Below are 22,529 nucleotides of genomic sequence, written 5' to 3'. Positions count from 1 at the left end.
CCCTGAATATTCACTGGAAGGACTGATACTGAAGCTGTAGCTCCAGTACTTTGGTCACCTGATGCAAAGAGCCGACTCATTGGAAAAGACCCTGATGCTGGGAAGGATTGAAGGCGAAAGAATAGGCCAGCACATAATAAGATGGTTAGATAGCATCACTGAGTCAATGAACATGAGTTTGAACAAACTCCGGGAGATAGTGAAAGACAGGGAAGCCTGGTGTGCTGCAGTCCATGGGGTCACTAAGAAGTTGGACACAAGTTAGCAACTAAACAGTAACAACAAAAAGAGAGACATTTCATTTAAGAGAGACATTTCATTTACAGAGGAGAGAAACCAAGTCCCAGGAGGTCAACTGACTTGCCCAGGGTGAGGTATTCAGTCAACGCTCAGACCAGGCTCGTGCAAGTGCAGGCTCTAACCACTATGCTATACTGCCTCCCGCTACTGTGATGAGATGGAAACAGTGCTTGTCCGTGATATTAATAATAATACAAGTTGCCTTTTTCTAAGTACCTACGAGGTACCAGGAACTTTACAGATGTTATTCTTCACCTTTTAACAACTTAAGGAGTAGTAAATTATTATCCCTATTTTTATAGACGAGCAAATTGAGGCTCAGAAAGTGATGTGACTTATTCAGGGCCACACAGCAAGAAAGTTGGAGGGTGAGGGGCAGCTGGAATTTGAGCTCAGGCCTGGCTCATTCCAAGAACAGGCAGAAAAAAAATCATCTCTGCTATGGGCTCCGTTAAGAGATTTTCTTGATTTTGTAGTTGTTTAACTTCTCACTAGGGTTCCTGGAACCTCATCACTACAGATTAATTCTTGGACAGGCTTTTATGCTCAAGTCAACTTACTGTAAGAAAAAAAAAATCTAGCGTGTGTGGGGGAAGCCCAAGACAAAGCAACCTCAGGATTTTCTGGTAAATTCTTAGAGTCTTAATACTTCCTGGCCTACATAGGGTAAGCAGGGCAAGCTGAGATGATTCTAGCCCCAGGTGCTAAGAGGGGCTTGTACCACCTCCTGGATTGTAAATGGCCACAGGAAAGAGCCTGGCTGCTGGAGAGGCTAACCTAAGGCATGGGTTGATAGTCAACACAAGCCTGGAGTCCTAAAGGGTCCAAGGGGACTTCATTGAACGCTTTTTCTTTTATTGAGCTGTTTTTACATAAAACGACCCTGTGATTTATCCTCCAACCTGCACATCTTTGAGAGTGAATGGGGCATGAAAACGGTGACCTGTTACTTGATCACAACACAGATCAGAACTGTGGTAGGGAAAGCATCTTGATCTTACAGGCTCTGGGAAACTACCCACACCAGGTTGGGGGGTGGGTGGCTGTGAAAAGGTAAAGACCAGGTGGCAAGAATAGGAGGGTGGTAAAATAGAACAGGAGACCAGGAGATGGGGCAGGTGGAGCAGTGACTTCCCCTCTGGGACACCTCTGCAACTCTGGTCCTGTGCCAGCCCCCCCTTGGTTAACACAACGGCAGTAGCTGAGGTCTGCAGAGAGCACTGGGCATTAGTGGGCACACGTGTCCCTCTGACCAGACTTGCACTTAACAAGTGCAGGGACTGGATGCCGTTTAGTCTGTGCATAGCCCAGTCCCAACAGTCTCAGGACTAAGTACTTGCCTTTCGAGCATTTGCTGATGATGCTATAAATGCTAGTGGGCATGGCTTTCCTGAAGTGTGCCAGGGGGGAGATGATGTTTGGCTTGCAGAGGGAAGAGTCAGGGGCCCTATTTGTGAGGAGCTGTTAGGTTCAGTGGGAAAGGCGAGGCAGGCAGAACTTACTGATTCTACGATCTTGCCATATTAGTTGATTCTGAGCTTTGGATTCCCTGTCTAGGAAACAGAGGGCTCTTTACTGATTGCGGGGCTTCCCTGATGGCTCAGACAGTAAAGAGTTTACCTGCAATGTGGGAGACCCAGGTTTGATCCCAAGGTCAGGAAGATCCCCTGGAGAAGGGCATGGCAACCCACTCTAGTATTCTTGCCTGGAGAATCCCATGACAGAGGAGCCTGGCAGGCTACAGCCCATGGGGCTGCAAAGAGTCGGACACGACTGAGCAACTAACACTTATGAGAATAGGATTCAATGAGATAGTATGTGTAAATGAAAGGCAGTTTTGATTACTAATAATAAGATTCTGGGAAGGAGAACTCAGCTCTCCTGAAAAGATGTGTCTTACAATCAATCAGAACAGTCCAGAGATGAACCAGACTACCCGGGTTGGTGATGAAGCCTTCTCATCACTGGAAGTCTTTCTTCAAGCAGAGGTGTTCGGGCATGGATGCTATAAATGGTGTGGCCACCTTTGGGAGAGAGGCTGGGTTAGCAGGACCTGGGGGAGAGGAAGCTGAGAAGAGTGACTTGTTTACATCCCTGTCCATGTCACCTGGAAGACTGTGCTGTCAGCCAGCGAGGGGAGCACACGGGACCAGCAGCCCGGGACTGAAGTGGACTAGCCCTTTGAGAAGGGACATCTGCTCCTAGGAGGGAGAACAGGAAATAGGCAGAGGTCCCTGACGATTTTCTCTTTTTCCCATGCATCAGCCCCTTGCTGGTTCCAGGGCCTCCCATCTTGGCTGAGAGAGAGGAGGCGGCTTCTTTGGACCTTGAGCGCTCAGCTGTTCCAATGGGAGCCTGGTAGAGCTTGGGGTTCGGCACACTTGTTGGCCCCCGGGCACACTCCCTCCATCCAAGGCTGTGCCCTCCCCTCTGGCCCTGGTCTCTGGAGCCTCATCACATGCTCTGGATGCACCAGCTGCGCCCGTGAGGAGGTTCTTCGCCCAGAGTCTGTGGCTGGACACGAGGGTGCCATGAGCCCCCGGAGCTGGCAGGCAATGCAGAGTCAGGAAGACACAGCTCCTATCTTTTCATCTAATGGGGCGGGTTAGAGGGCAGGGGGATACTGAGGCACACCCAAGGAGTTGCTTAGAATTGGACCCCTGTCTGTCTATTGCCACTGTTCCATTTGCCCCACTCCGTGGGATTCTGAGACAGCAGCACCCTTGCCAGGGGAACACGACCTTCCCTCTTCCGGGGGCACGTGTGGCAAGAGGCAGTCACAGGAGTGTCAGCGAGTGGCGCTGAGCTGAGAATTCAAATGTGGCTTCTCTCAGCATTCCCCACAACTTTGGTGCCTGGCTGTCCTGCCTCTTGGCTCTGCCCCTCAGGTTTCAGGGGTGTGTCCGTTCACGTGCCCATTCAGGACTCCCTGCTGTCTCTCAGCGCACCCTTCCCTTGGTGCACAACAGATCTGCCAGCTCTTGCCTGCACGCTGGCAGCTCCCAAATCGGGCTCTGCCCAGGCTTTCTCTCTAGAACAGTGTTACTGAGCTGGCTTTGGCAGGTTCTTCAAACTCAGCACTTCCAGAACCAAGCACCAACGCCCCCTCCTTCCAACCCCTCCTCTCCATTTTTCAATCAACCGTCTGATCTCCTATACCAGCCAGAAACCTGGGGACCAGCTGGGTTTCCGGATCACCTGCAGACAGATTCCTGGGCCCCACCCTGGGCATCCTGCTTGGTTAGAGCTGAGTGGACCTGATGCTCCACATCTCTAACAAGCTCCCAGGTGATGCCGAGGCTGCTGCTTGTTCATCCACATTGAGTCTCACTGAACTAGACTCCTCTCTCTCCCTTCATCCCATGGCTCACTGTTAATCTTGTTACTGGGGCTTCCCTGGTGGCTCAGACAGTAAAGAATCTGCCTGCAATGCAGGAGACCCAGGTTCTATCCCTTGGTTTGGGAAGATCCCCTGGAGAAAGGCATGGTAACTCACTCTAGTATTCTTGCCTACAGAATTTCATGGACAGAGGAGGTTTGTGGGCTACAGTCCATAGGGTTGCAAAGCGTCTGACAAGACTGAGCAACTAACATATACACACATTCTTGTTATTATTACCATAGTTAATACGTATTGAACATTTAGGGGCCAAGCCCTATACCAGGCATGCATTTCAGCCTACAAAGATGTACTGAGTACCAGGTGCTGTAATAGGCATTTCCATATTGGTATAAAACACAGATGTATTTGCCAGTAGAGTTGACGTTCTGGTCAAGGAAGAAAGAAACTTAAAGGAAAAATAAGTTACCTACAAAAGGAAGGTAATCTAAAATGCAGGACCATCTCGTCTCTCCAAGAACGTGACACTGAAACAAATTTTGAAAGAGAATTCAGTTCTTATAACCTAAGGTCTCAAGATGCCACTTCTTTCTCGTCTCCCCATGGCATTAGGTCTCCACATTCCCCCTGGACATTGGCCAGCCACCTCCTGGCTGAGCTCCCTGCCTGGAGATTTAACTTCTCCCACTGACCCTCATCCTTCAGCCAAAAAAGTCTTCTAAAAAGCAAATCGTTGTAGCTCTCTTTGCCTAACAGCATTCAAGGATTCCCTAGTACCTTCAGGAGGAAATGCAGATTCCTCAGGTTTGAGGCTGGTAGTGATGAGATTCAGCTTGGCCCTCCAGTTTCTCTGACCCCACCCCACCCCGCTTCTGCCTCCTTCATCCTCCACACTTCAGCTGTTCTGGATTGGGGCTTCTTAACTTCCCACGTTGCTACCCATCCTGCACCCCACCACCCACCCCTGCCCCGGATCACCAACCCACCCAGTCTGTCTCTTCACTTTTTGCACAAGGGGAAGCACCTTCTGCCTGTCTTGGTGCCCCCGCCCCCTACACTGCTGATCCTCCTTGCAGAGCTGATCTTTGGTACCCGTCCTTTCTCTCCTATGAATCTTCAAACTCTTCTCCCCTTGTCTCTGTCCCATCATGAGTTTTCCAGGGGCAGCAGTGAACTCATGAGTATTTCCCTTTTTCTCCACGGCCTTTCTAATTGGACCCTCTCTCCAGCCCTTCCCAAGGCAAGCTGCTGGCGCGAGGTCCTTGCACTCACTGACATCACTTCCTCACCTGAGGTTCATTCCTTGAGCCACTGCAATTTGGTGCCCAGCTCCAAGCATCCATGTGTTCTTGATGCCAGCTGCCCCGGGAAGCTCTTCTTTCACATCCTTCCCCTCTGAGGGTGATCTTATCCATTCACATCTCAGTGATCCCCAGAGCTGAGTCTGAGAGACCTGTAGCATCTTTCTGGGGCATCCCACAAAGCCTGTCCCAGGGTGGTATTTCTCTTCTTCCTACAATCCTGGTCAAACAGAGATGCTCTAAGGATTCCATCTACTTTCCTCTTTCTAAAGAGCACCTCCACCTCCCCGCCCACCTCCAACTGTTGCTTTCAACTCTGTAATTATGTACGGGGTTTCTGCCTCCATGGGTGGTTCTGCTAGTGTTTACAGGCTCCCAACCAATAACTATTTAGGTAACTGTCTCTAGTGGATAGAGTCAAGTCTTCCAAAAAGATGTGTTCAAGTCCTAACCCCAAGTGCCTATGGCTGTTTTTGGAAATAGATTCTTTGTAAATGACTCAAATTCAGATGAGGTCATCCTGGATTTGGGATGACCAGTGTCATCCAATCCAATGACCAGTGTCATTTCCTTCTTATAAGAAGGAAACTTGGACACGACACAGACACACATGGAGAACACTACATAGACCGTGCTGGAATGGACACAATGTACACACAAGGGCACTTTCAGACTGGTGCTGGAGAAGACTCTTGAAAGTCCCATGGACTGCAAGGAGATCCAACTAGCCAGTCCTAAAGGAAATCAGCCCCGAATATTCATTGGAAGGATTGTTGCTGAGGTTGAAGCTCCGTATCTTTGCCACCTGATGTGAAGAGCTGATTCACTGGAAAAGACCCTGATCCTGGGAAAGACTGAAGTGCAATAGGAGAAGGGGTGACAGAGGATGAGATGAGATGAGATAGCATCACTGACTCAGTGGACATGAATTTGAGCAAACTCTGGGAGACAGTGGAGGACAGAAGAGCCTGGTGTACTGCAGTCCATGGGGTCACAAAGAGTTGGACACGACTTAGCAGCTGAACAAGAAGACACAAGAAATGCCAGTGACTGCTGGCAACCACCAGAAGCTGCGAGTTAGGCGCGATGGACTCTCCCTCATGACCTTCAGAAAGAACCAACTCTGCTGACACCTTGACTTTGGACTTCTGGCCTCTAAAACTGTGAGAGAATAAACTTCTGTTGTGTTAAGCCACCCAGTCTGTGGTACGGTCTTACGGAAGCCCTAGGAAGCCCATATGCTGACCATCTGTCCATCCGTCCACCAGCCCACCCATCATCAGGCCCTCCTCTGTACCAGACCCTGTGTGAGGACCAGCAGGGACCTTGGGTCAAAGCAGAGCTCCCTGCTGCCCTTGGGAACTTGCGTATGGAAGCTAAGATGGACACATGGACACACACACACACAGCAACCTGGGCTCCAAGCAGGCCACGCAAGGGCAGAGGGAATTCGGGAGAGAGAGTCAGCCTTGGCCAGGAAGCGGATCCCAGAGGAGGTGGCATTGAGCTCTCAGCTCTGAAGGCTGCACATTCATCAGCCAGCTTTGCAGAGCAAGTGAGAACAGGCCTTCCACAGCCACCAAGCCCACGTGGGTCCCCGCCAAGGAGCCACAGGATCCTGGGAAAGTTCCGCCTCAGTTTCGTCAGCGCCCACACGGGGTGTGAGGCCCAGATGGGGACAAAGAATGTGCCTGGGGCTACATGGCCTGTGGAACCATGTCACTGGATTTATAAAGCACTTTCTTGGGCTTTCTTTTCTCTGCTTGTATTATTGGTGTTGACCTCAGTTTTTAAATAAACTCTCTTCACTGCAAACCACCCCCTTGCACAGGCTTTTGGGAAAGAAATGTTTCCAGGGCGGGGCCGGGTAGGGGCAGGCCTGCGCGTCCTCCTTATCTTCACGACTGCTTTAGTTCTCACCTGGCCTTGCAGTGAGCCAGGGTGAGAGAGACTTCTCTGGGGCCCTACCAGATTCCAAGTCTCCTCTCTCAAAAGTTGTTTCCCTCACTTCTGCTTTTCCCTCTTCTCTGTTTTTTCTTTCACTGGTTTGTTTGGGCCCCCGCCTTGGGAGGGTTCAGTGGGGCTCCTGAGTGGGCTGGCAATCCTGTGGCATCCTAACCACCTTCCCCCCGACCCCCCGCCTCCTCCAAAAGCCGGAGCTAGTCTTTCGTAAGATGACCCCAGGACCCTGGGGGGACAGGGCTTGAGTAGAAGAGGATTTACACATCCTGAAGGGTTGGGCTGCCCGCCTCCCCCTGCAGCTTGGTTTTCCAGCCTCTCTTTAGTGACAAGAAAGAGAGGAGTGCACAAGAAAGAGCCTGTGCATATTGACTCACCAGGTCCCTAGGAGGCAGGAGATGTCCGTCTGAAAAGGGCCAGTCACATCACCTCCTCCATGAAGCCTTCTGGGATTGCCCCGGTCAGATTTCTATAGGAGCCCAATTCACAGCTGTACCCCAGACTCAGGCCCAGGCAGGGCAGAGTCGGACTGGGAGGAACTGCACTCCACAGATGAGAAAACAGAGGCACAGAGAAGGAAGCCGGACATGTCTATGTCACACAGTCTGGTGATGGCAGAGCAAGGGATCAGACAGTACTTTTAGCTTCTGGTACAAAATGATTTTCCTTAAAAAAGGAGTCCTCATGGCCAGGATATCACATTCCGGACTCAGAAGTTCTGTTTAGATGCAGGGTTTGTTTTTTCTGTTTTTATTTATTTTTTATTTTCGGCCACACTCGGCAGCTTGCAGGAGCTTAGTTCCCCAGCCAGGCGTCGGACCCAGGCCCCCTGCAGTGGAAGTGTGGAGTTCTAACCCCTGGACCACCAGGGAAGTCCCATTATTTTTTCTCTCTTTTGAAAATTTGATTTTGATCTGATTCGGGCAGAAGGTCCCCAGTTTTCTGCGGACCCCACTGCTTCCTATTGCATTATACTTGGTCAGAGTCACACACTTCTGTCACCCGGGCTTCCACTCAGCATTCATTCAGCAAATATCTTTTGAGCCTCTAATAGGTGCCAGGTACTGGGTGATAGGTACCAGGTACTGATCCAGGTACTGGGAAAACCCAGAAGTGACCAAGATGGAAGACAAGCCACCCCCGCACCCCAGTAGTTCTTGGGTTCCAGTGGCATTAGGTTCACAGCCCCTGCCTCATTCTAATGGGGATCCATTAACATCCCCAGCTTGGTCTGGCTTCACCACCACCAGGGATATAAGAATTTGAGGTACGATGAAATTATGGAGAAACCCCAAGCTTGTCTTCCATTTTAGGGTTGATGACTCAGACCATACAATTCTGTGAGGTTCTTATTTTACCCTTAGTTTCCTTCCTTACAACTTGGGACTGTGATCTTTACCCTACTTTCCTCTAGGGTTGTGTGAAAGCTATCTGGGTGTTTGTAGAGCTCTACAGGGAGCTCTAAATGGGGCGTGACTTTTTGACCTTGAGGGATGCTGAAGTCTTCACCTGTTCAGGAAGCGGTTGGGCTCTGAGGAATGGTGCTGACCTACTTGGCTTCAAGACTCTCTGCTCAGGGAGGGCTGAGAATTTCTCTGGGGGGTGCGGGGAGGGGGAGGGCACCCCCTCGCACCCATTGCCAGATTGTGATAAGAATGATCAGGTGTTGCTTTTTCACCTCCGTCTGGGGTCCTCAGCCTGAGGAAGTGGTGAGAACTGAGGGAGGGTGGAGGGGGAGGGGATTTCCTCTTTGCTGGAAGCTCAAACCCAGGCTGCCTTCAGTACGTGGACCTTGCCCCTCGGTGGGAGCTCCTCCCATCTTCCAAGCTGTCAACAAAGCCGGCATCTCCCTTCTCTAGAAAGTGTCTGACCTACAGCATGAAGAACTGAGGTTAGCTTCACAGAGGGACTTCCTGGTGCAAAGGGATAAGGCTGAGGCTCATGATGGAAGCCTGTAGAGGAAGAGGGAGGGCTGTAGCATGGGTTCAGTGGCATCTGTCCTGGAGTTAGGTGGGATGGCAGATCTCAAGAAGGTTGGCTAGGTGTTGCTTGGAAAGAGTCGTCATGATTTCATTTTTCCCACCTCTTCTCAGGTAGACTTGCAGGTACAAACACTCCTGATTGCAGTCATTTATTGTGTGGGCTTTTGCCAGGACCATTTCAGCACTGACGCTCACAGGTGTATGGCAATACTTAATGATAATGGGACCTTGGGCCAGAACCTCTCCTTCCCTACCTTTCTCTCACCCACCAGGCTACATGGCCAATATTTTTATCTGATGTAAAGCTGTGGGAGCAGCAACCTTGGATTAATTGAACATTAGAGTCTATGGTGTGAAAAGAACATTAGAGTCTATAGCTGTGAAAGAACATTAGAGTCTATAGCTGTGAAAAGAAGAGAAGCGAAAAGCAAAGGAGAAAAGGAAAGATATAAACATCTGAATGCAGAGTTCCAAAGAATGGCAAGAAGAGATAAGAAAGCCTTCTTCAGCGATTAATGCAAAGAAATAGAGGAAAACAACAGAATGGGAAAGACTAGAGATCTCTTCAAGAAAATCAGAGATACCAAAGGAACATTTCATGCAAAGATGGGCTCGATAAAGGACAGAAATGGTATGGACCTAACAGAAGCAGAAGATATTAAGAAGAGATGGCAAGAATACACAGAAGAACTGTACAAAAAAGATCTTCATGACCCAGATAATCATGATGGTGTGATCACTCACCTAGAGCCAGACATCCTGGAATGTGAAGTCAAGTAGGCCTTAGAAAGCATCACTACGAACAAAGCTAGTGGAGGTGATAGAATTCCAGTTGAGCTATTCCAAATCCTGAAAGATGATGCTGTGAAAGTGCTGCACTCAATATGCCATCAAATTTGGAAAACTCAGCAGTGGCCACAGGACTGGAAAATGTCAGTTTTCATTCCAATCCCACAGAAAGGCAATGCCAAAGAATGCTCAAAGTACCGCACAATTGTACTCATCTCACACACTAGTAAAGTAATGCTCAAAATTCTCCAAGCCAGACTTGGAGAATATGTGAACCATGAACTTCCTGATGTTCAAGCTGGTTTTAGAAAGGCAGAGGAACCAGAGATCAAATTGCCAACATCCATTGGATCATGGAAAAAGCAAGAGAGTTCCAGAAAAACATCTATTTCTGCTTTATTGACTATGCCAAAGCCTTTGACTGTGTGGATCACAATAAACTGTGGAAAATTCTGAAAGAGATGGGAATACCAGACCACCTGATCTGCCTCTTGAGAAATTTGTATGCAGGTCAGGAAGCAACAATTAGAACTGAACATGGAACAACAGACTGATTCCAAATAGGAAAAGGAGTACGTCAAGGCTGTATATTGTCACCCTGTTTATTTAACTTATACGCAGAGTACATCATGAGAAACGCTGGACTGGAAGAAGCACAAGCTGGAATCAAGATTGCTGGGAGAAATATCAATAACCTCAGATATGCAGATGACACCACCCTTATGGCAGAAAGTGAAGAGGAACTCAAAAGCCTCTTGATGAAAGTGAAAGTGGAGAGTGAAAAAGTTGGCTTAAAGCTCAACATTCAGAAAATGAAGATCATGGCATCTGGTCCCATCACTTCATGGGAAATAGATGGGCAAACAGTGGAAACAGTGTCAGACTTTATTTTTCTGGGCTCCAAAATCACTGCAGATGGTGACTGCAGCCATGAAATTAAAAGACGCTTACTCCTTGGAAGGAAAGTTATGACCAACCTAGATAGCATATTCAAAAGCAGAGACAATTCTTGGCCAACAAAGGTTCATCTAGTCAAGGCTATGGTTTTTCAGTGGTCATGTATGGATTCGAGAATTGGACTGTGAAGAAGGCTGAGTGCCAAAGAATTGATGCTTTTGAACTGTGTTGTTGGAGAAGACTCTTGAGAGTCCCTTGGACTGCAAGGAGATCCAACCAGTCCATTCTGAAGGAGATCAGCCCTGGGATTTCTTTGGAAGGAATGATGCTAAAGCTGAAACTTCAGTACTTTGGCTACCTCATGTGAAGAGTTGACTCATTGGAAAAGACTCTGATGCTGGGAAGGATTGGGGGCAGGAGGAGAAGGGGACGACAGAGGGTGAGATGGCTGGATGGCATCACTGACTCGATGGACGTGAGTCTGAGTGAACTCCGGGAGTTGGTGATGGACAGGGAGGCCTGGCGTGCTGCAATTCATGGGGTCGCAAAGAGTCGGACACGACTGAGCGACTGATCTGATCTGATCTGATCTGAGAGTCTATGGGCAGTTGAGAACCTCAAGCACTTTCCAAGGAGTAGTTCCTTAATTCTTGCAATAATGGGTAACATGCATGTCTATACCTTTATACGTGCCGCCTACCACCCAACTGCTATTATCCCCTCTTACAGCTGTAGAAACACAGAAGTTAAGTAAATTGCCCAGGATTGCACAGCATACAGGGCAGAGCTGGGACTCAAACCCAGGCGGCTTGGACCCAGAGTCCACATTCAGAACCACCACGCTGTAAGCTCCTCATCCACCTTGAAAGGTGGGGACTGTGATTATCTCCAACACACAGAAGAGGAAACCAACCAGCTTGTTCCATCAGTCACAAGCATCACCAAGAATGTCTTTTATAACTGCCCGGAACACATTTAGGTTTAAACAAACAGCAATAGCCTGCGACCTTTGTGTCTGTAGCAAGCTTTTCTGGGAACACTTAATCCTCATGCCCACAGAGGTAAGCAGGGTGGGGATCTGGACTTTTGTGTTTCCCAGCTGAAAGGGGTCTGGGATGTGAAGCTAGGGCACCCCACGCCTGGGCTGCACCTTTTTATGTTGGCTGCAACTCTGAGGCCCTGTGATCCTTTGACTATGGGTGTGGCCAAGAGATAGTCACTCAATGCTGGCGGTCATCTGACCGTCCCTGGACTATCATTGTTGAAAGGGGCCTTAGTGATTTATTGAATGATGAGATTAGTCAGCCTGGCTGGGAATGGTTCCAGGCTCTTACCTGGAGAAGGAAATGGCAACCCACTCCAGTACTCTTGCCTGGAAAATCCCATGGACGGAGAAGCCTGGTAGGCTATAGTCCATAGGGTCTCGAAGAGTCAGACACAACTGTTCGACTTCACTTTCACTCACTTACCTGGACAGCCTCTGGCCTCCTTTGATCAGTGGAGCGACATGGCCTGAGGCTTACTTGCTCCAGTTCCCTGCCTCCCAATTAAAGAATGACCACAGGTATGCGTTCCATTGTTTTGAGAGTCCTTAGCCTCAGGTTGCTTTAGGGAAAAACAAAGATCCTGTTGGATCTCCTGGAAGATGAATCTTCTGCCTTCCAGTTTTACATGGTCTGTTGAGCTGTAGATAACCCACCTGGAGCCTCTGATTCCATAACCTGGAGAGAGTCCTCCTGGAGGCAGGAGGAAGGGCAGCAAAGACCCACCGGCTGGTGACCTCGAGTAAGTCATGGAGGTCTCAGAGCCTCTCTCACTTTCCTGACCACGGGGTGGGTGAGCCTGAGGACCCACCGAGATAAAGGGAGAGGCTGTTTTGTAAACAGTAAAGGGGGAGACCTGTGTGATTGGGGGCTGCTTGTCGGCAGGACCAATCTGTCTTGGCCTAGCTCCTTAGCTTCTAAACGCTGTTCCCCTTTCCTTTGTCCGCTGACCACAGTCCAGATGCCTGGATCATTTACAACCGCAAATTTTCTCTGAACCTGTAGAGAGATGCTCCGTGGTGCTCAGAATTGGGGTGTTGAACCCCAGAGAAGGAAACTGCAGGTCTACCCAGGACCCTATGTCCTGCGAGCCAAAGTCAGGGGAAGCCAGAACGCCCAAGCGAAGGCAGTTTCCAGCAGGAAGTTTTCTGTTCATATTTGCTCTTCATATATACACAGAAAGGCGTGTTTGTGATGAATTTTACAAAGTGGACACACACCTGTGTCACCACTACCCGGCTCAAGAAATGACATGACCAGCCCCCTGGGAACTCCCTCGGGGCCCCTTCCTAGTCTCGCCCACCCCGACTCTGACTTCTAGCACCAAGGGTTGATTTCACCTCTGAATGTTAAATACGTGGAATCCGTCCAGAGCTCCTTTCGCTCAGCGCCGTGTGTGTGGGAGCTTCATCCTGGTGATGTCAGTGGCTGTAGCCGGTTCCTTCTCCCTGATGTACGTGGATGCCTACACTTGGTCACACCTGATCTGTCTGATGGTGGGCAGTGGGGTCATTTCCAGTTTTCCATGCGCTATGAATGTTCTAGTCCACGTGTCTGGGTGAGCTGATGTGCACTTTCGTTGGGAGTACAGACCTGGGGTGGAATGATAGGCTCGTAAGAGGTGGTTGGTTTGGTTGTAGTAGATGCCAGCAGGAAGGATTTAAACAAGCAGTTAAGCAGGACTTCCAGACCCTGCAGACTGTTGGTGGGCTAGCTCTTGTCACACCTCTTGAAATTTCCTCTGGAAAACAGGAGGAAGAGGCTGAAGGAGGCAGGCCTGCGTTGGAGGCTGGGGTGGGTAGTCCTTGGCCCCTCTCTGTCTGGTTTTGTTCCCCTTTCCATAGTCTGTCTGGGTGCCCAGTCTGTACTCCCAAGGAGGTATCTGGGGCCACTTGGAAGGGATGGGTAGGAGGGTTTTAAGCTTCATTTCCCTGCATCAACCAAAGCCCCCTGTGTCCTCTGTTTTACATAGTAGGATTTTGAGAATGACAGCATGTGATTATTGTTTTGTTTTTCTTAAAAAAAAAAAAAAAAAAGCTTTAGCTATGGAACATTTGAAAATTGTTGAAGGGACCGCTGTGAGGTCCCTTCCATCTGGATAATTCTATTTTGGGATCAGGAGGAGGGTGTGGGAAGGGTTAAGCATTATTCAGTCCAAGAGCAGGGCTCGTCCTCATTGACCTTTTTAAAGTTCTTAAAGCTCAGCTCATGATGCGGGAGATCTCAGTACTTTCTATTAAAATAGTGTTCAAACAAAACGGAAAGCCTACAGGATGTGGGGGAGAGGCTCCATGTGGAGGGACGTTTGGGTAGCCTTTCAGCAGGAGTCTCGAGGACTCGCTCCTTCAGCCACCCCTCTGCATTTTTGTTTTTTTTTCTTTTTTAATTCTCCACCAGCTGTTCCTGGTGGTTGTCACTTGGGGTGTTCAGGTTCAGAATGGTTCTTGTTTTCGCCAGGAGTGGGTGACGCTGCTGTCTGTCCTGAGGGTGGTGGCTTTCCTTCCACCAACGCCAGGCCGAGTTTGGACCTGTAGTTTCGCTTGGTGAGGGAGGCTGGGCCCTTCCTCGGCACCGGCACCGAGAGAGGAACGTCTCTGCCTTTGGCATGCAGCTCTGAGTCAACAGGCCTGATAAACAGCCCACTTCCCAGGACCAGCAAGGAACAAAGCCCCTGACGGCTGCGGGATCCGCCCACCCCCTCTTCCTGAAACAGCTGCTTATTCTTTTGACAGGAGTCAGAAGGCTGCACCTTCGCTTCCTCCCAGCCCTGCCTCCTTCTGCAGAACGGAGCTCAATAGAACTTGGTACTTTTGCCTTTTACTCTAGGAGGAGAGAAGCAGACGATGAGGTATGTGACACAGTGGAATGATCTACCTCTGCTGGGTCAGGGTCCCTGGGGGTATCGTGAGTCAGCTGCAGTGTGGACACTCCTGGGGGAGGAAGCCCACTCTCCCCCTGGCTTCTTGCTGGAATCCTCCAGTCGTTCTGGAAGACAACAAAGTCCTCTTCTCCCAGCGCTGGATCTAGAAGTGGGTGCTGGCGGGGTGCTGGCTCCGTCCCTGGAAGCTCTGCTGGAGTTTGCTGCCCCTGGCAGGACCTCACAGGGCGGGGCTGCAGCCTGGGGTTTTTCTGGGACTCAAAGTGCCAATGCAGGGGTAGGAGGGCTTGTGCATGCAGAGCCCTCTTGGGGTAGCACTGACCCTTCATTTACCTCGCCTTATTTCTCCTGGGAAAACTCTTGCGCAATGATTCCTGGATCAGGCAGCAAGGAAAAGCTGGCTGGACCCAGGCTTCAGATTTCCTGAAGGGGATTCTAGAAAGGGCATTGTGAGAATCCCTCCAAAAACAGGTTATTCCATCTGTGGTGACTGGAGCAACAGCTAGTCGTATATTTAGTCTGAGGCTTGTCTCTTAGTTTCCTCTATCTGTGTTTACTTTGACCCTTATAATGAAAAACATAACTGGAAACACGTCCATGTACCTTTTTCCCCCCACAAATTATACCATGTTTCTTCTAACAGGGAGCATCTCTCCCTAATGCCCACCAGTTTAGAGAGATTTCAGGGTAAAAGCAGAACTTTCTCTCCTCACCCCCAGCACCACCTCCCTGCCAGGAGCTGGGCCAGGAGGGCAGAGGGTCTGCTTTTCAAACACAGCATCCCCCCATCACCACCTTGAGGGTAAGCCCAGTGATCTCAGCCTTTGTGAAAGCTCAGTTTCCTCAGCTATAAAGCTACTGTGCTGCCCAGGATGAGGGACGAACAGGATAGAGTAAGGAAGGCTCAAATGCCAGGTACACAGGAGGCACCTGGAAATGGCAGAGGCGCTGAACCGAGTAGGCGCACCAGCTGGTCCAAGGAAGCCTGTGATTGGCTAGCTTTGGGCCAGTTGCTTAGTGATAACCGTGAAAGGCAGGCTTCCCAGGTGGTATTAGTGGTAAAGAACCCACCTGCCAATGCAGGAGACGTAAGAGAGGCAGGAGCCATCTTCCTGGGTCAGGAAGATCCCATGGAGGAGGGCACAGCTTCCCACTCCAGTATTCTTGTCTGGAGAATCCCATGGACAGAGGAGCCTGGTGGGCTACAGTCCAAAGGTCACAAAACAGTCGGACACTGAAGCAACTTAGCAAGCACGTACCCACTCATGCAACCAGGAAAGGCAAAACGAAAGGATGGGCCTCAGAGCTGGCTGATGAACCTGCGGGTGAGCCTGCATGTCTGCTGAGGACACAAGAGATACAAGGGTGAGCACTGGAGGCCAGATCTCTGGACCTGAATCCTGGCCCCACTGCTTTATGCTGTGTGACACTGGGCAAGTCACTTAACCTTTCTGAGCCTCCATTTTCATGTCTGTAAAATGAGGATAATATTAGAGTGCCTTCACAGGGTCATTATGAGGCTTACCCGAGAGACTGCTGGGAAAGCGTTTAGCCCAGGCCGTGGCCTGGTTCAGTTGAGGGGCATCCAAGTGTTGCAGGGCCAGAAGTTTATTCCATTTCCAGGCTCCCTTTAGGAAAAAGAATGCAAAGTGGAAGTAAATGCCATCATCCCTTGGTATCCACTGGGGATTGGTTCCGAGACCCTCGCAGATACCAAAATCCAGGGACACTCAAGTCCCTTACATAAAATGGTATGGTATTTACATACTACCCACATACATCTTCCCATTTACTTTTAATCACCTCAAGATTACTTAGAATACCTGCTGCTGCTGCTGCTAAGTCGCTTCAGTTGTATCCGACTCTGTGCGACCCCATAGACGGCAGCCCATCAGGCTCCACTGTCCCTGGGATTTTCCAGGCAAGAACACTGGAGTGGGTTGCCATTTCCTTCTCCAATGCATGAAAGGAAAAGTGAAAGTGAAGTCACTCAGCCATGTCCAACTCTTAGCGACCCCATGGACTGCAGCCCACCAGGCTCCTACGTCCATGGGATTTTCCAGGCAAGAGTACTGGAGTGGGGTGCCATTGCCTTCTCCGACTTAGAATACCTAGTACAGGGTAAATGCTATGTAAATAGTTACCTGCACGCAGCAAATTCGAGTTTTGCTTTTTGAGGCTTTCCTGGAATTTTTTGTTTTTTAAAGTTTTTGATCTGTGGTTGGTTGAATCTGCAGATGAAACCCATGGGTACAGAAGACTGACCGTATTTAGGAAAGGAGGAGACATCCAAACATATAACAAAAACAGACAAATGCTCTCCATAGGAAAAAATCCAGAAAATAACATTGTAATAAAGTGTGAAGATAATATAAAAATGATTAGTATTACTCAGCTGTCGGATGCACCTGTTATATTTTGGCTGCAAACTCTTGGACTGCCTCTTTGCTGACTTTGTAATAACATTTTAAATTGAGACAAAAAGAAGACAAATCAGTTTTTGCCTGTGCTGCTGCTGCTGCTAAGTCACTTCAGTGTGTCCGACTCTGCAACCCCATAGACGGCAGCCCACCAGGCTCCCCCATCCCTGGGATTCTCCAGGCAAGAACCCTGGAGTGGGTTGCCATTTCCTTCTCCAATGCATGAAAGTGAAGAGTGAAAGTGAAGCTGCTGAGTCGTGCCAACTCTTAGAGACCCCATGGACTGCAGCCTACCAGGCTCCTCCGTCCATGGGATTTTCCAGGCAAGAGTACTGGAGTTTTGCCTCTAGCTTGGTTAAATCAAAGGTTGCATTTTATTACCTCGAGTTTAGAAGAGTTTCTTTCAGCTTCACAGCTTGTTATTGGTGATGCCATGGCTGTGAATCGCTTGGCAGTTTCCTGCTCAGGTGACTCCAGCCAGAGCTCCAGGGAACTCAGCTCTTCCATCCTGGATGGGGTGGTAGGGGTGTGTTGGGGGAATATGGGCACCAGGTAGCTGTGAAGTCTGGATTACGGTGACCCCTGAGACCCCCAAGTGGGGAGCAGAACAGCAGTTAGTTCAGCTCCTTCTCTGAATCACAGTGAGGGGCTCCTGGGAGCTCAGCAAGGCCCACCTGTGGGGAGTGGGGTCAGGACCCAGGCCCCACCTGCAGCCCCAGGACTGGTATGATTCCCCCAGACAGGGCTGCATCTCATCTCCGGGAAGCATTTGAGCCTTAACCAGTCCCCACCCCAAAGGGAGAGCAGGCCCAGTTTGCCAAGGGGCCTGACATGGAGGTTGCATAAGCTTCCAGGTCAGTTGACCTGTGGACTCAACATGACTTGGTTGGCAGTCTTCTCTCATGATCATCACTTCCAAGAAACTGGGGCTATTGCAGAAAGATGAGCTTGGTGTGGCTGAGTGAACCTGTCCTCTCGGCAATGAGATTTCCAGCCTTCTGGCTGATTTATTGCCAGGTCCCGGGTCAATCAAGAAAGACTGTGGTGGAAAGTTAAGTTCACAGGACTTGTTTCAAGGACGGGGAGACTGAGGTCAGAGAAACCATGACTCAGTTCACAAAGCCACTTCATGTGGCCGCTGGGGGTGCCATTTGAGCCTCCTCTTCTTCCCCTCCCCATCGTGGGCCATGGGGTCAAACGTGATGTCCGCGGGACCCTGAGCTGGGGGCAGTGGGGAGTGGAGCTGACTATCACATCAGTCCGCAGGCGGGGAGGGCCCGCCTGTGACCCTTCTGGGTCCTGCAGTCTCCGATGGAGCCACGTGCTTCTGAATCTTTCCCCTAAAAAAAGCAGCGTCCTCATTTCAACTGCGGTTTGTGGAGCATTTACTGCCCACCAGGACAAAGTGCTGCGTAAACACGGTCTCCTTTTGTCCTTTCAAGAACCCTAAATGGGGGCGTATTTGAAGCTCCATTTTGTCTGTGTAAACAGAGGCTCAGAGCCAGAGAACTTGCCTGGGGTGTGCGTCTAGGGCTGCACAGCCTTAGCTGCCAGACTCATTTCTGCCCGGAACGCTGGAACTAAATGTTACAATGGAGGATGTGGAAGATGAATGATAGGAAGTTTCCCGAAGGGTGACTAATAGTCAGTTCCTGGCCCTCTCTCCTGCCCCACCACCCGCACCCTCACCTGCTTTGTTTCCTTTGCAACACTTGTCACTGTCTGATGCGAATCGTTTTGAGTCTCTCGACCCCATGCAGTGGTCCAGAAGTGACTGCGGCTCGAGGTTGCAGGACGGGATGTGTTCCAGGGACAGGGGACGATGAATCACAGGCAGAGAGGAGGATATAGCCTGCGGGAAGGCGCTACTTTCCCCCTGCTCTGTCCCAGATAATGGCTTTTCCAGGGCTTCTGAGTGCCCAGTGATTCAGCTGAGAAGCTCACCTCTCCCCCTGATGTGAGATGGGGAAAACAAGGGCCACTAGACTTCCCTTCAGAGAGGAGTTTTGCTGGGAAGGAATACCTGGGCTTATACCAGATGGGGTGAAATGATGAGATTCTCTCAAGCCGTGGGTGTGTGTATCGTCTGTGTGGAAGAATTAATTTATGGGCCTCATGGAAAAGTCTGACGCTCCAGGGAAACAGAAGCAGAAAAGGAGGCAGGGGAAGGGGGTAAGGAAGGTGGAGAAATGACAGTGTGACCCAGCCTTGCGAAATGCACTGGGGTTGTTAGCACCATCTGTACATGTTTCAGGAGTGGGGGTGGTTTTATTTGGAAGCCATGGTAAGGGCTGAGTCCTGGGAGTGGCCCAGGAGCGGCCTGTGTGGGTGGTAGGTTGGATTCAGAGAGAAATTGCCAACGCCGTTGACAAGAGGGCTGAGAGATGCTGGGAGGGCTCAGGTGGAACTGGGCCTGGCTGGGCTCACCTGATCCTCTGAGGGGTGGGGCCAGGTGACTCAGATAGTCACACTCTCCCATATAAGACAGGATGTTTGTACCCTGTAGGGCCTAATTGAGGGGCTTCCTGGGTGGCTCAGTGGTAAAGAATCTGCCTACAATGCAGGGGAGGTTTGTGTTAGTCGCTCAGTCGTGTCCGACTGTATGTTACTCCACTGACTGTAGCCCACCAGGCTTTTCTGTCCATGGGATTCTCCAGGCAAGAATACTGGAGTGGGTTGCCATGCTCTCCTCCAGGGGATCTTCCCTACCCACGGATTGAACCCTGGTCTCCTGCATTGCAGGTGGACTCTTTACCATCTGAGCAACAAGGAAAGGGTGCAGTGCAGGGGTCGCGGGTTCAGGCCCTGGGTTGAGAAGATCCCCTGGATCTTCTGAGCACACACAGGGCCTAATTCTATGCTCTACTCCTTAAATGGGCTATTTAGAAGCAAGCCCACATTTCCTACTTGGTGGGTAAGATAGTCAACTACCAGTCTTCAGAAAGATGCAGTTTTGAAAATTCTGAGAGACAAACACATCAGTGAAGGGATTTTAGACCACATTGCCTGCCAAATGCCTCATCATATCCAGAGAGAAAAATGAAAATGTTTTCAAAGACCCACTGGCCTCCCTGCCAACCCTTCTGTAGCCAGTGCTTTGCTGAAGGACTCGAGATTGACTCATTTGGCCAGCTTCCAACTGTGAGTCTTTTAACAAGAGTGACACCTGACCACAGCAAAAAGTCAGCAGATTCAAGTCATTTATAGGATCCAGAAAGAAATGGGCTCCAAGGGACTTCCCTGGTGGTCTGGTGGTTAAGAATCTGCAGGTTAAGAATCCCTTCTAATGCAGGGGTTGGTGGTTGATCCCTGGTCCAGGACCTAAGGCCCCACGAGCTGCTGGACAACTAAGCCTGCGCTCTACAAGGAAGACCCAGAGCAGCCAAAATTTAAAAAATAAGAAAAACATTAGAGGGTTCAGGATGGGGAACACGTGTATACCTGTGGCGGATTCATGTTGATCTATGGCAAAACCAATACAATATTGTAAAGCTAAAAAATAAAATATAAAAAAAAGAAGAAAAATATTAAAAATGGGCTTCAAGAGTTGTCTCTGGGGCTAATTTCTGAGATTAAAAAAAATCAAACACCTGCATTTGGAGAGGAGATGAGGGGTGTCCCTGATGTACGTGTCAGTGTTCTCTACCACGAGAGTTGTGTGTTTAATGTTTCTTACACTGGGAGAAAATTTGTGTTTGATCCTCAGCAGGTGGGGTTGATAAAGCTTCAGATGGCTGGGGCTTGATCAAAGAAAATCAAAGTTGCCTGGCCTTTCCAAAGAGCTCTTAACCAGGCTGCAGCACAGAACAGATGGATAGACCTTCAGCGTCCCTAATTTGCGTCGATTTGCACTTTATTGTCTAGCAAAACCCGATTCTTTTCTCTCAAATATGTTCTGAGCTTTTGCTGAGTACCAGGCTCTTTGCTTTCTTCATTGGATCCTCCCAACAGCCCGTTTGATGGACACCAGTAAGAAGAACTGGCAATTTTTGAGCATTTACAGGGTGCCAGGCACAATGCTAAGCATTTTACAGATGCCATCTCTTGCAACCATCCCCATTTTTCCCCCATTTTAAAGATGAGGAAACCTATCTAATATGGTCCATTACAAGTCCAGCGTCCCTTTTCTGAATCCCTAGGCCAAATATGTTGGAATTCAGAATTTTTTTTTTTTTTTTGTATGCAGAGTATTTATCATATATTATGTAATGTCCCAATGCAGCAGCAGCAGCACATAACAAAATACATCAATATTTATACAAAGAAACATTTAAACAGCCTCACCAAGAGGGATAAAGATTATAAATAGCCTCACATCAGTTAGGGCCTGGATGTCAATTGAATTATAAACAGGCTTTCAGTTTTCAGAGCTTGCTGGAGTCAGATGAGGGTCTGAGAAGCTGCTTTGTGTTTGGAGGTAGCCAGTTTTGTATGTCTCAAATCCCTACTTCACTCCCAGACTCCTGTGTTCTAATCACCGTCCACATTTCTCTGGGAGGGACCATAGCAGTAGAGTGGGGTGGCCACAGTTTCAGTCCAGACCTGTTTGTTTCCAAACCCTGGCCTTTCCTTGCACGCAATGCTCATGGTATTGATGTAGAAATCAAGTGGCTTTTCCTAGCAGCCAGGATGAGTTGCAAGCATTCGTCTGCATTTTGTAACTTTGCCTTGGGTCCTGGGCTCTGTGTACCAGCTCATGAGGTATTCACAGGGAAGAAGCTCAAACTGAGGTGTCCCTGTGGCCTAGCAGGTCAATCTTCTCATGGTCTCTGGAACACCACTGGTCACAGTTGTATCTGAAAGCGGGAGGGTGAGTTATGACCTGGAGTTCAGCCCTGGCTTTTCCATTGCCAAACAGAGCTCACTTTCTAAGCAAGAAATGTCATGGCTGGTAATCCCACACTTCCTCTTTTTTAACTGCATTTAATAATAAAAGTGATGAAGGGACTATCCCTGGCAGTCCAGTGATTAAGACTCCGCTCTTCCAATGCAGGAGGTGGGTGCAGGTTCTATCACTGGTCAGGGAACTAAGATCCCACATACCACTCGGTGAGGCCAAAAAGTTGTTTAAAAAGTAGGGAGGAAAAAGAAAATAATAAAGGTGATGGAGCACAGGAGATCCAAGCCAGGAATCATTTCAGAACCCTCTTTGAAAAGAGTTAGAGAATAACCTGTCCCACGAAGGACTGTCCTGGTGCCTTCTCATTTTATTTCACACACTCACTAGGTGACGGCCTCCTCTGGCTCTTTGAAGGTACAGGGGATTCAGGGTTGAATAAGAAGATCAGAGGAGATGGAGCCAAATGTGGATGTTGCCATGTGAGCTGCCACCCAAGGTGATATGTGCAGCAACGTGAACACAATGATGGGGGAGCCGGAGGAGGGAAAGGGGGCTACGCTGGTGGTTGGGGGTAGGGAGTGATGTCTTGCCACTCACACGGTTCACTGGACCCAGGGTAGCTAAGACACAACTAGGGAAGCTGGAAGAAGACTCAAGGAGCCGGAGGGACTGCAGACATGTTTATTCTCTCCCAGAAGCAGCAGCAGCAAGTTTTCAAAGACTACTGATATACTAAGACAGATATAAGTGGCCCATGGCCAGGTAGGTGCGAAGGCCCAG

At 49.4% G+C, this 22,529-nt stretch overlaps 1 protein-coding gene across 6 annotated transcripts in view; it reads left to right on the top strand.

The window, feature by feature from the left end:
- LOC113901597 (N-acetyllactosaminide alpha-1,3-galactosyltransferase) overlaps positions 1-22,529 on the top strand; it is a 77,391-nt gene that overhangs the window by 30,015 nt on the left and 24,847 nt on the right. For 3 of the 6 annotated variants that reach the window (XM_027556160.1, XM_027556159.1, XM_027556162.1), the window contains one exon: positions 14,344-14,459. The exons of 2 other annotated variants lie outside the window; for them this stretch is intronic. The gene's annotated coding sequence lies outside the window, so the exon portion shown is untranslated. Of the gene's footprint in view, positions 1-12,244; positions 12,354-14,343; positions 14,460-22,529 lie in introns of those variants that run through there. One more of the 6 variants, XM_027556161.1, reaches the window with a different exon arrangement.

This window comes from Bos indicus x Bos taurus, chromosome 11 (genome assembly GCF_003369695.1).
Source record: "Bos indicus x Bos taurus breed Angus x Brahman F1 hybrid chromosome 11, Bos_hybrid_MaternalHap_v2.0, whole genome shotgun sequence".
Classification (NCBI taxonomy): domain Eukaryota; kingdom Metazoa; phylum Chordata; class Mammalia; order Artiodactyla; family Bovidae; genus Bos; species Bos indicus x Bos taurus.
The sequence above is the reverse complement of the archived record's forward strand: the minus strand, read 5'-3'. Positions and strand labels throughout refer to the sequence as shown.